The sequence below is a fragment of the Neomonachus schauinslandi genome, chromosome 15 (genome assembly GCF_002201575.2).
Source record: "Neomonachus schauinslandi chromosome 15, ASM220157v2, whole genome shotgun sequence".
Classification (NCBI taxonomy): Eukaryota; Metazoa; Chordata; class Mammalia; order Carnivora; family Phocidae; genus Neomonachus; species Neomonachus schauinslandi.
The window spans coordinates 13,953,234-13,971,017 of record NC_058417.1 but is presented as its reverse complement, the minus strand read 5'-3'; the positions used below and the strand labels follow the sequence as shown (position 1 = coordinate 13,971,017).

The 17,784-nt window shown below is 38.4% G+C and overlaps 1 protein-coding gene across 3 annotated transcripts in view; it reads left to right on the top strand.

Annotated features, from left to right (window-relative positions):
- PAFAH1B1 (platelet activating factor acetylhydrolase 1b regulatory subunit 1) overlaps positions 1-17,784 on the top strand; it is an 87,075-nt gene that overhangs the window by 35,584 nt on the left and 33,707 nt on the right. The window lies entirely within an intron of this gene.

Below are 17,784 nucleotides of genomic sequence, written 5' to 3'. Positions count from 1 at the left end.
TGGGTTCATCTGTTCCAGTTTTTCAGTTTTGTGTGTTTTGTATTTCCTCTTCTTTCCCATCCTTGTTAATTTAATATTTTGAATATGTAGAACATTATCTATACAAAAATGTATACTCAGGAGTATTTCTCTCTCCTGAATCCCTTCTACGAAGTTACTCCCTCCTTGCCTCCTGTAAGAACCAACTTTATTCACTGTTGAATAAAGGTAAGAGAGGGGCACCTGGGTGGCTCAGTCAGTTAAGCATCCAACTCTTGATTTTGGCTTAGGTCATGATCTCAGGGTCATAGGATTGAGCTCCGCATTGCTGGGCTTGCCCTGGATGTGGAACCTGCTTAAGATTCTCTCTGGGCACCTGGGTGGCTCAGTTGGTTAAGCGTCTGCCTTCAGCTCAGGTCATGATCCCAGGGTCCTGGGATCTAGTTCCGCATCAAGGTCCCTGCTCCTCGGGGAGCCTGCTTCTGCCTCTGCCTCTGCCTCTGCCTCTCTCTCTCTCTGTCTCTCATGAATAAATAAAATCTTTAAAAAAAAAAAAAACATTCTGTTCCTCCTCCTCTGCCCCTCCCTCCCTCCCTCTATAAAAGAAAAAAAAGATAAGAGAGATATATGTATGTTTTCTTGTTTCTCTTTTTTTAAAGATTTTATTTATTTATTTGAGATGGAGAGAGAGTATGAGCCAGGGGGGAGGGGCAGAGGGAGAGGGAGAAGCAGGCTTTCCACTGAGCTGGGAGCCCCATGTGGGGCTCGATCCCAGGGCCCCCGGATCATGACCTGACTTAGCCACCCAGGCACCCCTTGTTTCTCCTTTCTTAAGTAAAAGGTAGCATATTTTATGTGCTCTTTTGCACTTGGCTTTTTTTCCATTAGCAGTATCTCCTGGAACTCACTCCATGTCAGTTCATAGAGATCCCCCTTTTTTTTCTTTTAATAACTAGATAGTAGTCTACTATGTATATACCATGTTTCTTCAACCATTCTCCCATATTTGAACATTTAGGTAGTTTCCATTATTTTGTAACTATAAATAATACTGTAATTAATAACTGCATATGTACTTTTGTGTATATCTGGTTTTTAATCATCATTCTTGTTTCTAAGTCAGGTCAGATCTTTTTCTTCTAGATGCCTTGTGTGCACCAACTGCAAGTCATCTTTATTACCCTCATAACCAAGATTAATATTTAAATATTATGGCCCAAAAGAGAGCTTTTAATTTTTTTAAAAGATTTTATTTACTTATTAGCGAGAAAGAGAGCACATGCACAAGTGGGTGGAAGGGCAGAGGGAGAGGGAGAAACAGATGCCATGCCAAGCAGAGAGCCCGACATGGGGCTCGATCCCAGGACCCCATGACCATGACCTGAGCCAAAGTCAGATGCCCAACTGACTGAGCCACCCAGGCACCCCAAAATAGAGCTTTTAATTTGAGTAAAAATCAGTTGAGGAGAGAACTTAACTTAGGTGGCTAAATTTGCAGGGAATTTTAGGTAAGAATTGACTTAAAAGTGCTCATTAAGCAAAGAAAATTGGTCTTACATCTAAATGTTAACCTGGGGAATAGAAAAATCTTGGAGTTTTTAGTAAGAAGATAAAATGATGGTGTTTGCCTTTTCTCCCATTTTTGAAAATAATATGAATATATATTAACTGAGAGGTATAAACAAATGTTTATGTACCTCTTACAAGTAAGATACATTTTGGCACTTCAGTTTGCCTTTGCAACATTTTAGCATTTCTAATAGGCTGGAAAGCAATTAGCTTGTAAAATACTTTGAGGTATTTTTGGGGTTGAAATGAAATGAATTTTGACAAGCTGGAAACTGATCATTTGAGCAGTACTACTAAGTATGATTCAGCTCAGCAAATGTATTATATTGCCTGCCTTCTTTGTTTTTACTATTCTGTGACATACAAATATTGAATAATAACAAATTCATTTAGGTGGATATGACAGATACCTTTATTTTACAGGTAAATTGAGGATGGAAGAAATTAAAATTACCAGTTTCATGACTAGTAATAGAGGCAGGACGAGTTTCCCAATTTTAAGTTCACTATTCAATAAACACAATTCTATTACCAAAATTAATATATGTCAAAATGTAAACATTACCCCCTCCTCAGTTTCTCAGTCCCATTTTCCAGTGGTGGCCACTATTGCCTTTATATTATAATCTTTTCACATATTTTTCATGTACTTACAAAAATTTTATGAACATCTTTTTTCCTTCAGATTTGTAAGATAGAATTGTGTTTTACAACCTGTTTTTTTTTTTTTTTTTTTTAAAGATTTTATTTATTTATTAGAGAGAGAGAGAATGAGAGACAGAGAGCACGAGAGGGAAGAGGGCAGAGGGAGAAGCAGACCCCCTGCCGAGCAGGGAGCCCGATGTGGGACTCGATCCCGGGACTCCAGGATCAGGACCTGAGCCGAAGGCAGTCGCTTAACCAACTGAGCCACCCAGGCGCCCTTACAACCTGTTTTTAATAATATTTTGTCTTTCTGTGAATTTGGAGATGGTATTATCTGTTAGTTCACCTCATAGTTACTTTTTGTTTAAGATTGATTGATTGATTTGAGAGAGGATGCATGTGTGTGGGGTGGGAGGGTGTTGCAGAGGGAGAGGGAGAAGGGAGAGAAGTAGACTCCATTGAGCATAGTGCTGGACGCAGGGCTCGATCTTATGACCTGAGCAGAAATCAAAAGTCGGATGCTCAACCCACTGAGCCACCCAGGTGCCCCATCTCGTAGTTACTTTTAATGACATAAGCTTACACCTCTATTTCTGTATCAAATTTTTACCCATTAATCCTGCTCCATGAGAGATGAAGAAAGTCTGGTTTTTTTTAGGTTGTCCTGGTCGATAACATTTGCACTTTATTTGATTTGTTGCTCACCCCTAATTCTTTGTTCCACAACTTTCTCATTCTTGTATTCCTTTTTTGGTTAACAGCTATATTGTAGTGTAAGTGACATACAAAGAACTGTACATATTTAATGTATACAATTTGATGAGTTTGGAACATTCTTCTTTTTTGATTACTCTGTTAGTTGGGTGGATTTTGTCATTATCTTTTTCAAGATGAGCTCCTAAATGGACCTCCATGAGTCTTTACATGTTAGGGATTAATTTTTTTCTTGCTTCCATAAATAAATGATCCTTCACATTTTTCCCACTCAGAGTTACAAATATTAAGGAAAAAATTACCATGTATAAGACTGCAAAGAAAAATCTCAAATTCCAAAAATGCAGAAATCACATAGGCTTCATTTGCTGATCATAATGCAATAAAATAAAAATTAATAGCAAAAGGAGAGCTAAGAGAAAGCTATCCATGTAGACATTAAAAATGTACTTCTAGGGGCACCTGGGTGGCTCAGTCATTAAGTGTCTGCCTTCGGCTCAGGTCATGATCCCAGGCTCCTGAGATCGAGCCCCGCATCGGGCTCCCTGCTCGGTGGGAAGCCTGCTTCTCCCTCTCCCACTCGCCCTGCTTGTGTTCCCTCTCTCGCTGTGTCTCTGTCAAATAAATAAATAAAATCTTAAAAAAAAAAAAAAAGTACTTCTAGGGGCGCCTGGGTGGCTCAGTTAGTTAAGCATCTGCCTTTGCCTCGGGTCATGATCTCAGGGTCCTGGGATCGAGCCCCACATTGGGTTCCTTGCTTAGCAGGGAGCCTGCTTCTCCCGCTCCCTTTTCCCATTCCTTGCTTGTTCTCTCTCTCTTCCCCTCCCTCCCTTTCAAATAAATAAATAAAAGCTTCAAAAAATAATAAAAAATAAAAATGTACTTATAAATGTTTTGGAGTTAAGAGAACAAAATGAAACGTAGGAAATTAAGAAATCAATAATAATGAGGTTACTCGTAATAAAAACCAATGTAGCACACAGAAAATTAGATGGTCTAATGAGTCTTTTAAAAAACTAAAGGTCAGAAATGAACTACAGGTTCAATTCAAGAATAAGAACAACAGGGGTGCCTGGATGGCTCAGTCAGTTAAATGACCAACTCTTGATTTAGGCTCAGGTCATGATCACAGGTTTGTGAGATTGAGCCCCACTTCTTTGGACTCCACGCTCAGCAGGGAGTTTGCTGGAAATTCTTTCTCCTTCTCCTTCTGCCCCTCCCCCCACTTATACTTTCTTGCTCTCTCTTTCTCAGATAAATAAATCTTTTTTAAAAAAAGAATAAGAACAATGAAATAAGCCCAAAGGAAGCAGAGGGAAAGAATTAATATTTTTTAAAAAGCAGAAATTAATAAAATAGAAAATATAACCTGGTAAACTGGATTAGCAAAATTAAAAACTAGCTTTTAAGAAAGACCATAAAACGGATGAATAAAGAGAAAAGGCACAAATGAACAATATAGTAATGAGAAAGGCAACATAAAATGAACTCAGAGGTGATTTTCAAAATTCTGAAAATGTTCTATTAAATTTGAAAATCTGAATTACCAGGATGATTTTCTAGGAAAATATATATGATAAAATTGGTTCAGGAAGGGGCTCCTGGGTGGCTCAGTTGGTTAAGCGACTGCCTTCGGCTCAGGTTGTGATCCTGGAGTCCCGGGATCAAGTCCCGCATCGGGCTCCCTGCTCAGCTGGGGGTCTACTTCTCCCTCTGACCCTCTTCCCTCTCGTGCTCTCTGTCTCTCATTCTCTCTCTCTCAAATAAATAAATAAAATCTTTAAAAAAAAAATTGGTTCAGGAAGTAGAAAACTTGAATAGGTAACTATAAAGGAAATTGTAAATATAGTTAGAGACATCAAGTCCAGATGGTTTCTAAGGACCAGTAACTTTCCAGATTATATTGTCTTCCACAACATAGAAAAAGGTGGAAAACTAAGAGTTCATTTTATGAGGCTGGAATAGCCCCGTTAGTAGCACTAAGCAAGGGGAAAATAATAAAATTACAAGCTAATTTTTTATATGAATTCAAATAATAAAAGATACTAAATAACAATTGAATGGAGGGGGCGGGTGGCTCAGTCGGTTGAGCGTCTGCCTTCAGCTCAGGTCGTGATCCCGGGGTCCTGGGATCGAGCCCCGCGTCGGGCTCCCCGCTCAGCGGGAAGCCTGCTTCTCCCTCTCCCACTCCCTCTGCTTGTGTTCCCTCTCTCGCTGTGTCTCTCTCTGTCAAATAAATAAATAAAATCTTAAAAAAAAAAAAAACAATTGAATGTAGTAGCATGTGAAAAAAGTTCATCATGGCCAAGTATTATATATCCCAAGAACACAAGAGTTTTCCAGCATTAAGAAACCTATTAATGCAGTTACTATATCAATAATAGAAAAATCATATTATCAGTCCAAAAGATACAGAAATATTTTTAATACCCACTTTTGATTGTTAATTTTGTTTGTTTATGTAGGCTCCACACTGTGTGTGAAGCATCCCTGAGATTAAAACTTGAGCTGAGATCAAGAGTTGGACACTTAACTGACTGAGCCACCCAGGCACCCCAGGATTGGGTTGCCTGGCTGGCTCAGTAGAGCATGTGACTCTTGATCTCAGGGTTCTAAGTTCAAGCCCCACATTGGGTATAGAGATTACTTAAAAATAAAATCTTTTTTAAAAATTGTTTTTTCTTAAAAAATGGAGAAGAGTATATTTTCTTAACTTGATTAAGGCTCTCTGCCTGAAATTTACAGCAAATGTTGGAGGTATTAAGTATGTTCCCAAGAAAGTCAAGAACAAGTTCAGAGTTCCCATGTTTCTACTACCATTTAAACTTAGATTTGACATTCTAACCAATGCAATAAGACAACAGAAAGAACTATAGATAGAACTATTAGGAAGAAAGCAAACGTATTTGTAGGTGCTAGTATCTATATAGAAAAATCAAAGAGAGGGCCTGGGTGGCTCAGTCGGTTAAGCGTCTGCCTTCGGCTCAGGTCATGATCCTGGGGTCCTGGGATCGAGCCCTGCGTCAGGCACCCTGCTCAACAGGAGTCTGTTTCTCCCTCTAGCCTCTGCGCCCCCCCCTCCACCGCTCATGCTCTCTCTCTCAAATAAATAAATAAAATCTTAAGAAAGAAAGAATCAACAGAATTACTGGGTTTAGTATATTGTCCATAAATAAGATGGCATACAAAGATAAATTGTTTTTGTTACTAGGTAATGTTGTAGAAAAGATTTCTTTGCCCTATTTCTGGTGGGAAAAAAAGTGAATAATGGAAAAATGTCAGAGCTCCCAAATTATTAATAAAATTAAATACAACCCCAATTAAAATCCAAACAGAATTTTTCATGAATTTGACCAGCTTGTTTCTGAAATTCTTCTGGAAGAGGAAAATGCTGAAAAATAGTTAAGAAAAAATTTTAAAGGATCAGTGAGAAAGGAACTAATTGTACCAGATATCCAAACATCACTGTGAAGGTAGTTAAGTAAAATATTTTTGGAATAGGCACATAGGTTAGGGGAACAAATAAAATTCAGAGACAGGCTCATTTTATCTATGGAAATTTAGCATATGTTATCGTATGGCATTTTACAGCAATAAAAAAGATGTACTATTCAGCAAATAATATCAGTATCATAGGTTGCACTAAATAAAATAAGTTTGGATTCAAATGTAGTAAAATTCCAAATGTTAAGCACATAGAAAGTAACAATGTCAAAGCAGTAGAAAAAAATACAGCCTTTGGTAGGAAAGGACTTTCCACAGATTCCAAACATGACAACCAAAAGAAAAATGGGTACGTGTGACTATATCAAAATATAAAATTTCCATATGAAGAAAGACTTGAAACAATATATAAGTGACCCATGGGAAGAATGCTTGCAACACATGTAACAAAGGAATGGCATCTAGAATATATAAAGAAATCATAAAAATTATCACAGTAGAAAAATGAGATAAAGATAGTACTAAGGCCATTCACAAACAAAACATTTTACAATTGGCCAGTAAATATGTGAAATAGTGTTTAACATGTGTAAACAAAACGACACAGTTTGTTCTCCAAGCAGTTGAACAAAGTGAAAAAAACTCTGATGATAGATAGCTTTCGCTAGCAGGGATGTGGGGAAGTGGGTTCTTTCAGACACTGGTGGTGGGAGTATATACATTGTTAAAATTTCTTTAAAGGTCACTTTGACAATATCTTTTAAAATATGTCCTTTGATGTAACAGTTTTATTTATAAGGAGCTTTTTTAGCACATGTGCAGGTATTTTTCTAGGGGATAGCTATGTAAAAGGATGTTTGTTGCATTGTTGTTTGTGGTAAGAAACTGATAACAACCTAAAATGTTGATCTGTAAGAGTATATTAAATATGGTACATCCAGGAGCGCCTGGGTGTCTGTCAGTTAGGCGTCTGTCTTCTTCGGCTCAAGTCGTGATCTTGGGGTCCTGGGACTGAGCCCCGTATTGGGCTCCACACTCAGCGGGGAGTCTTCTTCTCCCTCTTCTTCCTCTCCCTATGTGATCTCTCACTCTTGCTCTCTCTCAGATGAATAAATGAAATCTTTAAAAAAAAAAACCATATATGGTACATCCAATCTGTGGGATACTGTATAGCAGCTTAGAAATGTCATATATTCATGTTTATCTACAAGCAGAGAGCATTAAAATCTATTGTTGAGTGAAATAGCTTGCTAAATAAGATGTTATGATGCATTTATATTAAACATCCCCTCAAACACACACACCCAACTATGTATGTTTCTTCTGTGCCTATATATGTGTAGGTACACAGATAAAGGCCTGAAGGTATGCACTAAACTGTGAATAGTGGTTGCCTTTGAAGAGAAGAATAAGATTTGGATAGAGTGGAACAAAGATTTGTGACAGTATTGTTTGAATATTTTATAAGGCAAATATACTTCTTATTTTTTGTGTAATAAGTAAAATTTATTGAATTCTCTTTTAAACAAGGGAAGTATAGATAACAAGTTGCAATGGAGATGTTTTAGGTCAGCCTGGTATTTCTCCTTACTTTTCTGCCTGTGTATCCATAGTGTGTTTTTTCTCCTATCTTCATATTCACCAAGCTAGATTTTATTTTAGGAACATTCTCTTTTCTTTTTTTGTGTTTAAAAATTTTATTTATTGGGGCGTCTGGGTGGCTCAGTCGTTGAGCGTCTGCCTTCGGCTCAGGTCATGATCCCAGTGTCCTGGGATCGAGCCCCGCATCGGGCTCCCTGCTCCGCGGGAAGCCTGCTTCTCCTCTCCCACTCCCCCTGCTTGTGTTCCCTCTCTTGCTGTCTCTTTCTCTCTGTGTCACATAAATAAATAAGTAATCTTTTAAAAATAAAAATTAAAAATAGATTTTATTTATTTATTTAGTTTTATGTTACCACAGATTTCTTTGAGAATATAGAGTTATCTAATTTTCCCCTTCTTCTTGGGGTTATTCTTCCTCTCTAAAGCATGCTTTCCTCCATTTTGTTTGCTTTATTACTTTTCCCCTTCTCTCTTTCTTTCTTTCTTTTTTTTTTAAGATTTTAAGTAATCTCTATACCCAGTGTGGAGCTTGCCTTTACAACCTTGAGATCAGTTGTTGCATGCTCTACTGACTGAGTCAGCCATGCATACTTTTCCCCTTCTCTTAAAATATTCATGGGTTCTGTGTTGCATCCTTCCTTCTTCTTAGCCTTCTTTGAGGATAGTTCTGTTTGTGGAAAAAAAATGAGATAGCTTGAAATTAAGTGTGCTTAGAACACCTTTCTATCATCTTATTATAGTCCTTTGCCCGGGGGGCATGTTGTCTCTCAACTTCCCAGATCCTCTTCAGGTGAGCTGGCAACTTTCCTAAAGTGATCTGAAACCCTTTTTAGATAATTTATTGTTTATCTCTGTTAGCTAATTCTGGCCAACACATTAAAGCTAATTTTCTTTACCCTTCTCTTCCATTCTGCTTTACCTATATACAGTTTCACTGCCCTAAAAATCCCCACTACTCCACCTATTTGTCCATCCCTTGGCAACCACTGATCTTTTTACCGTCTCCGTAATTTGCCATCTCCAGAAAGTTGGACTCATATATAGCCTTTTCAGAATAATTTCTTTGATTTGGCTATATGCATTTAAGGTTCCTCCATGTCTTTTCATGACTATAATGTATTTTTAAGTTGTATTTTGCTTTTTTTTTTTTTTTAAAGGTTTTATTTATTTATCTGAGAGAGAGAATGGGAGACAGAGAGCATGAGAGGGGGAGGGTCAGAGGGAGAAGCAGACTCCCTGCTGAGCAGGGAGCCCGATGTGGGACTCGATCCCGGGACTCCAGGATCATGACCTGAGCCGAAGGCAGTCGCTTAACCAACTGAGCCACCCAGGTGCCCCTGTATTTTGCTTTTAAAAACTAACTTCTGCTATTAATTGAGGTGTTCAAGTTACTCCTGTGCATATATGAATATTATATACATATATTTAGCATTGATTAGAAAGTTGTTCTGCCCTGGTCTTTAAAAAAAAAGTAAAGATCTGCCCTTACCTATACATGTAAAATTGTACAAGAGAATACACTACAGTTACATGTTCATGGAGTTGAGTTAGATGCCACACAAGGCTCGCACAGGTGCACATTGTCATCATGTTGGAAATAGTTGTGAAGACAAGTGTAGGCACAACAATTTGCATCATGGCAGTATCCTGTTACTGGTAGTTTTCGGGTTTAAAGTTTTGAACACTTCTTGTCTGGCTTTAGGATCTATAATAGGAATGAGAGCAACGTTTAGATCTTATTAGTGGTTCAGTTTTCAAACAGGTATTCCCATTCCTTTTAAAATCTTTTGGTTCCGTTTAATTAAAGAATACTCTGAGACTGCATTTGAGCTGTTTAAATCCAGTTACTGTTTGTACTACTTATCTGTGTGAATTAGAATTTTCTTCATACCGGGCAATGAAAGCAAAGTAATGAATTTGATGCTGGGGCTGAAATAAGACTGTGACTGTAATCCATATCCTCTCAATTTCAGGTGTTTATATTCACAAAAATAGCTGTATATTTTCATTGACTTTAAAGTAAATACAGTTGACCCTTGTACAATGCGGGGGTTCGGATTCTGACCCTTTGCTTAGTTGAAAATCAACATGTAACTTTTGACTCCTCCCAAAACCTAACTACTGTTGAACAGCAGCCTTACTGATAACATAGAGTTGACTAACACATATTTTTTATGTTTTGTTTATTAAATACTGTATTCTTACCATAAAGTAAGCTAGAGAGAGGAAAATGTTACTAAGAAATTCATAAGCGCGGGGGGGGGCACCTGGGTGGCTCAGTCAGTTGGGTGTCTGACTTGTGATTTCGGCTCAGGTCATGATATCAGGGTTGTGAAATCCAGCCCCCTGAGTCAGGCTCTGTGCTGAGTGGGAGCCTGCTTGGGATTCCCTCTCTCTGCCCTGCTTATGAGCTCTTTCTCTCTTTCTCAGAAAACAAAAAAGAGGGGCGCCTAGGTGGCTCACTTGTTAAGCATATGCCTTTGGCTCAGGTTGTGACCCCGGGTTCCGGGGATTGAGTCACACATCGGGCTCCCTGCTCAGTGGGGAGCCCGCTTCTCCCTCTCCCACTCCCCCTGCTTGTGTTCCCTCTCTTGCTGTGTCTCTCTCTGTCAAATAAATAAATAGAATCTTTAAAAAAAAAAATCATAAGGAAGAGAAAATATATTTATAGGACTGTACTATATATATTGGGGGAAAAAATCCCACAATATAAATAGACTTACACAATTCAAAACCCCCTGTTTTTTAGAGGATCAGCTGTATATTTAAACATAAGCTTCTTAATATATTGCTTTTATCTAGCTTATGCTTTGAGATTGTGCTGCTTTTTAAACTTTAAAAAGTTGATAATCGTGCAGCCTCTAACCATATTGCCTATATTATCACATCCCATACAATGATCACTAAAGTTTCTAATTACTGCCTTGCAATACAATATTATAAGGGGCCTTCTGAGTCTTCATAGGGAGATTTAAGTATTCTGTTTGTGTTATATTTAATCTTTTTATTTTTTTATTTTATTTTTTTAAAGATTTTATTCATTAGAGAGAGAGAAAGAGACAGAGTACAAGCAGGGGGAAGGGAGAGGGAGAAGGAGACTCCCTGCTGAGCCGGGAGCCCGATGTGGGGCTCCACCCAGGACCCAGAGATCATGACCTGAGCCAAAGGCAGATGCTTAACCATCTGAGCCACCCAGGCACCCCATAATCTTTTAATTTTTTGAGTATTTTTTTTTCCTTAAGATTTTATTTATTTAATTAATTAATTATTTGAAACAGAGAGTGCAAGTGGGGGAAGGAAGAGGGACAAGCACTCTCCCCACACAGGGCTCAATCCCACGACCCTGAGATCATGACCTGAGTCAAAATCAGGAGTCGGACACTTAACGAACTGGGTCACGCAGGCGCCCCAATCTTTTTATTTTTTGAAAATTGATTTTTAATTGAAATATCTCATTCAGTAGAATGTGTCATATTCTGATCATTCCAGATAACAAGTAATTTAGTCACCCTGTACTGTAGGAGTACTGGTATTTTTTCCTGTTGTTCATATTAGATTTGTCAAAACAATAAACCAGTACACCAAAACACATACTTCATTTGTGAGTTTGAACCAAAAATTATGAAATTGTTGATTGTTTCAAAAAATATATTTCAAAACAATACATATATTTCAACATTTCTTAACAAGAATGAAGTGTAAGCATCTCTAAAGAGATAAGCAAGGGGAGCCAGGGTGGCTTGGTTTTGGCTCAGGTCAGGATCTCGTGGTTGTAGGATCAAGTTCCATGTTGGGCTCTTCGCTCAGCCCAGAGTCTGCTTCAGATTCTTGCTCACTCTCTCAAATAAATAAATAAAATCTTAAAAAAAAAAAAAAGATAAACAAGATATGGTCATCAAGACCAAAATTGTTGACTTTCTGTAGAACTCATACAAAGCCCCTTTATTGTGCTTATATATCACATTTTATTTCACTGAAAGATTTGATCTTACTCTATTGTATTAGAAGAAGAAACATTGTAGGAGAGAAAGTGCCACAAATAACAATAAGTAAGTTAAGAATGTTACATACTGAGTAGCTCCTATTTCCTGTGTGCGGTTGGAGGTCAACCCAAGGCTGGAATACAACTAGATATTTGAGAATTGAGGCAAGGGGACAAGGGACAAGTAAATGATTCATCAGGCAGCAGTGGAATGACAACCATATATTAGGACTTGGCCCATTGTAGATTATTGACTATCCTCCAGTTCGATGCAGGGTAAAAACTATGATCCATCAACAAATGAAAGCTATATTTAGCAAGGTAATTCTGGAGATGCTTATGATGCTGCAATTTATGATGACCTGATTTTAAGGGATCTTCACTTTTATTCTTTAGGGCTTGACTTATTATATGATGATCTTCCTTCGGTTGCCCTCCCATCTAATCTGCCACTATACTTCTGATAAATAGTTCTTTTTAAAATATCACTTTCTTTAAACTGGCTTTTCTTGCCTTGCATGTCCTTCATAATCTGCTTCTGTCCTGTCTTTTCAGCCATTTCTCTCGTTATCTTAATCTCATGTCAGTATATCTATTAGATGGATTGCTTTTGAAACCATTTAAAATAATAGTAGTGATTATAGGCATCCTTGTCCTTGTTCTTGGCTTCAGTGCAAATATTTGTAGTGTTTTGCCATTACGTATTCAATTTTTGGTTGAAGGTTTGAGATTTATTTGTTTATTTTTTTATTTAGGGAGGGAGGGAGGGAGGGGGGCAGAGGGAGAGGGAGAAACTGAATCTTAAGCAGGCTCCATGCCCCAGTGTGGAACCTGATGCAGGGCTCCGATATCATGACCTGAGCCAAAATCAAGAGTCGGAGGCTTAACCGACTGAGCCATCCAGGCGCCCCTGAGAGATATCTTTTAAAACTATTAATGAAGAGGGGCGCCTGGGTGGCTCAGTCATTAAGCGTCTGCCTTCGGCTCAGGTCATGATCCCAGGGTCCTGGGATTGAGCCCCGCATCGGGCTCCCTGGTCAGCAGGAAGTCTGCTTCTCCCTCTCCCACTCCCCCTGCTTGTGTTCCCTCTCTCACTGTGTCTTTCTGTCAAATAAATAAATAAAATCTTAAAAAAATATATTAATGAAGAGGTATCTTTCTTTAATGTTATGAAGACCTTTCCATTGTTAAGGAATGTTTAAAAGTCAAGAATGTTGAGGGGTGCCTGGGTGGCACAGAAGCTAAGTGCCAGACTTGTTTTTGGCTGGGGGCCATGACCGTGGTGTCATGGGATCGAGTCCCATGTCCAGCTTCTCACTCAGTACAGAGTCTGCTAAGGTTTCTCTCTCTCTGTCTTCCCCTCTGCTTGCCCCCCTGCACTCTCTCTCTCTCTCAAATAAATAAATCTCTTAAAAAAAAAAATCAAAGAATGTTGAATGATTTGATTAAATATACATTGAGATCTTCATTGTGTACCATTCTCATTCCCTTTCCCCCCCTCCTTATAATGACTGCTGTTTCTTTTTCCTTTAAGGCTCAGCTCACATCTTGCCTTTATAAAAGAATTCTTCCATTTACTCTTGTTTCTCTCTTTTTTTAATTAGGTGTCACATATTTTGGTAACTTTGGTTTTGTTCCTTAGGTAGATTTATAAATTCCTGGAAGACAAGGGACCATAACCTAATCCTCTTTTATATTCCCTAGTATGAAGCTGGGAATATACCAGACACTCATCCCTTTTGCTTTACATTTTAAAAATGTAAATGTTTCAAACTTCCCAGTATATGACAGCTATATTGTCTATCCCTATTGTACAGCCTTTCTTTTCTTTTTTCTTTTTTTTTTAAGATTTTATTTATTTATTTGACAAATAGAGACATAGTGAGAGAGGGAACACAAGCAGGGGTAGTGGGAGAGGTAGAAGCAGACTCCCCGCCGAGCAGGGAGCCCGATGCGGGGCTCAATCCCAGGACCCTGGGACCATGACCTGAACCGGAGGCAGACGCTTAATGACTGAGCCACCCAGGCACCCCAACAATCTGACTTTATGGGTTTCTTAAGTATGCAAAATAATTTCTTACAGAAATATATTCTAAGTGGCTCTCACATTTAAATAAAATAAATATCTTTAAAAATTACTGTAGACTTTATATTAAAGTTAGAGGAAAGGGGAGAAAATGTTTTGAAAGTTGTACTGAGGAACTGAGGCAAAATCTCCATCTGTTTGTTGACATCACTGACTTCTGATTATAGTAGGCTATGCAACTTTTTAAATGTCAGTCAATAACATATGTATCATTAATTTGAAACAGCATAATCAGAAGTATAGCCTAGTTAGTGTGAAGTCATGTCATAATCATACCTTCATTTACCTTAGTTTTCAGTAAGGTTCTTTTTCTTAACAGTTTAAAAGAGTATAAAAAAGAAAACGTAAGGGAGAAGATCAAAACTGATCTGTTCAATAATGACTTCTGGGGGCGCCTGAGTGGCTCAGTCGGTTAAGCGTCTGCCTTCAGCTCAGGTCATGATCCCAGGGTTCGAGGCCCGCATTGGTCTTCCTGCTCAGTGGGGAGCCTGCTTCTCACTCTCCCTCTGTCGCTGCTCTCTCTCTCTGTCAAATAAAATCTTTAAAAAAAAAAGTGACTTCTGCTTTGTGGTTCCATAACTCAAAAAATTTTATCTAAATATGAGAATGAACAGTAATGCATATTTTTGTGTTTATTTTTGTTTGTTTTGCTTTAAAAAAAAAAAAAGTCCAGCATAGTATACTTACTTAGTAGATAGTTTTGTTGCTCCTGTGGTGTGGAGAAGGAGGGGTGGATGTTACCTCAGACCCAGACCTCTGCTGAAAAGAATTGGTAACTAATAGGCCAGTATACCAGATATATGTTCTTTTGGTTAATGGTGAAGATGAGGGTCCACTCATACTCACCCTGATTTCATTTTCTTTTACTTCATCACTGCCAAGGTAAGCTTTCATTGTGACCTCTTGCTGTGCTCATACTTATCCCAAGACTAGTAGTTGTTGAATCCTGATCTACCCTTAGGAAGTAGGTACATCTTTTCAGGTGTGATAGTGAAGGATGATCATCGTAACCCTTTGTCAGGGCGCATGTGGTTGGAGAGGTATAAGACCTGTGACCAATGGGCAGTTGTAGCATATTTAAGAAGTCATGTTACCTGTCTGAAACTTAGTTGATGTCCTATGGCAGCAGCTATGGAATGACCCTCAGTAGGTCTCTGCTTGAAATGAACTTTATTCATATTTTCCCCCAGGACTATGTAGTTCATCTTGATGTTTGTCTAAAATGGTGTAGCCTAGCTGGTGAGGGTCATCTGGAGCAGGGCACTAAAGGTGACAGTATCCTCCTGGTGCTGTGAACTGGCATGCTTGATCCTGATTGGTTTTCTTTATTATCTTAACAGCGTGCCCTCATAACCCTGCGGACATCCCAGATTTATTGGGCCACTGCAACCTTTTAGAACAAAGAACATTAACTCCATTGCTTTCCTAATTCCTGAACATGTAAACTCAGCCTTTTCAGTGTTTCTCTTTTAATGGGCTTGGTAAGAAAACATCTTACTCAGTTTGTCAGCTTTTGATTTAACCTTGTTTCTCCTCATATAGACAATGAATTTAAAGTAAAATACTTACAGAATTCACAGAACATTTTTATTCATCCTGAGAGCGCTAGAGTACACAGTTTGAAAAACACTGTTACTGTCACATTGGCTTCAAAAGACCCAAGTTTGATTCCTAGCTCTACCGCTTGCTAGCCAAAAGGCCAGTTAAATTCACTGAGCCTCTGTTTCTTTATCTGTGAAAAACAGCTTCCACCTCAATCTCCTCTAATGCATGCTCTGGAATTCCCTCTTCTCTGATTTAAATTTATCGGAGATACTGGGGACCCTGAAGTATTTTGCTTTTATTGTTGGTGCTATCCAGTCTTTTTAGAGTTGATACTGTTTTGTTTTTTTTAATTTTTAAAATCATACATTTGAATATTTGCAAAAGCTGTAATTTCTAACAGTGTAAATTGATACTTTAATTGTATTAATTAGGAGCAAAATACCAAATCAATTTGATTTCTGCTTTCATCCATTTTAAAAATACATTAATGAGCACTTTTTTTTTCTTGTTTACTTGAGTTGATACTGTTTAACTAGCAGTTCATACCATTTGTAGTAACTTTTTTTTAAGATTTTATTTATTTATTTATTTATTTGAAAGACAGAGAGAGAAAACACAAGCAGGGAGGAGGGGCAGAGGGAGAGGGAGAAGCAGACTCCCCCCTGAACAGGGAACCTGATGCAGGGTTTGATCACAGGACCCTGGATCATGACCTGAGCTGAAGGCAGACACTTAACCGACCATCTGACTGAGCCACCCAGGCGCCCCACATTTGGAGTAACTTTTAAAAATCTTACCTCCTGGGCGCCTGGGTGGCTCAGTCGGTTAAGTGTCTGCCTTCGGCTCAGTTCATGATCCCAGGGTCCTGGGATCGAGTCCTGCATCGGGCTCCCTGCTGTGGGGAGCCTGCTTCTCCCTCTCCTCCCCACTTGTGCTCTCTCTCTCACTATCTCTGTCTCTCTCTCAAATAAATAAAATCTAAAAAAAAAAAATTTTTTTTTTTTAAATCTTACCTCCCTTTATAAGGGTTGGTAGTGGTGGGATGTTACAAGTGATATTACAGCTACAAAAATTATCCTGGGGGATAAAAGAACAATGAAGAGAATGTAGGAAGTCAACCAAAATGCTTAAAATCTAACCCTGGCATTTTAATTAACTTGGAGTTGTTTAGAATGCAAACACAGATCTCACTCATGATAGTTTCAAAGGATAACAGTATTTCTGTATGTAAGCCTAAGCTCTGTGTAGCCAATTCTGTTTGTTCATGGATAAAAGTCCTTCATTTCAGTTCGTTCTATTTTAACCATTTTCTTTGCTTTGTATATAGGGTTACTAGTTTGGGTCTACTCAGAATGATCTGTTACACTTATGCGTGAATTTTGCTTTGATTCCAGTGATTGGTTGCTTTTTTTCATGTCCTGAGATTTAATAGATTAATTTTTTAAAAATATTTTATTTGACAGAGAGAGAGAGAAATAGTGAGAGCAGAAACACAAGCAGGGGAAGTGGGAGAGGGAGAAGCAAGCTTCCTGTCAAGCAGGGAGCCTGATGCGGGGATCGATCCCAGGACTCTGGGATCGTGACCTGAGCCGAAGGCAGACGCTTAACGTCTAAGTCACCCAGGCGCCTCTTAATAGATTAATTTAAATCATGTGTATGAAGTTTCTGGGAGAGGTGATTATAAACTTGTGCCTTGCTGTCCACTTGTTTCAAAAGAGATTAAGTCTTCCATTCTTAATAAAACTGATGAAAATCAACTCCAGATTAACAACTGGAATTAGTAGCAAACTCCAGAAGCACAGTTAGACTGTTAGATCCAAGAGATTCTTCAGTCTTTACTTACTCTTAAGTGATAGTGGTATACCTTCCTGGTAGAGGTTCCACATTCACTGGATTCAGCTATCCCTAATGGCATCAGACTCATTTAAACTTAAGTTCTAATTTTTTTTTCTGTATTTTTGTATATGTATCTTGCTCTTTGGTTGTTCTATGTAATGATACTATTAATGCCATGTGATATCTCTTTCCAAACTCTCATATATCATAGTGTTAATCAAGCATTTACCCTCATCTAATAAAAAGAGAATCCATCCCTGATATTCTCAAAACTCACTGCTCCTCCCAACTCCAGTGTTTTACAGTACTCATTTGAAACCTTATTGTGGAATGGAATGCTGAGGCCACTTGAAGTTCTGAAACTGTGCTTGCTAAAGTCGACAGG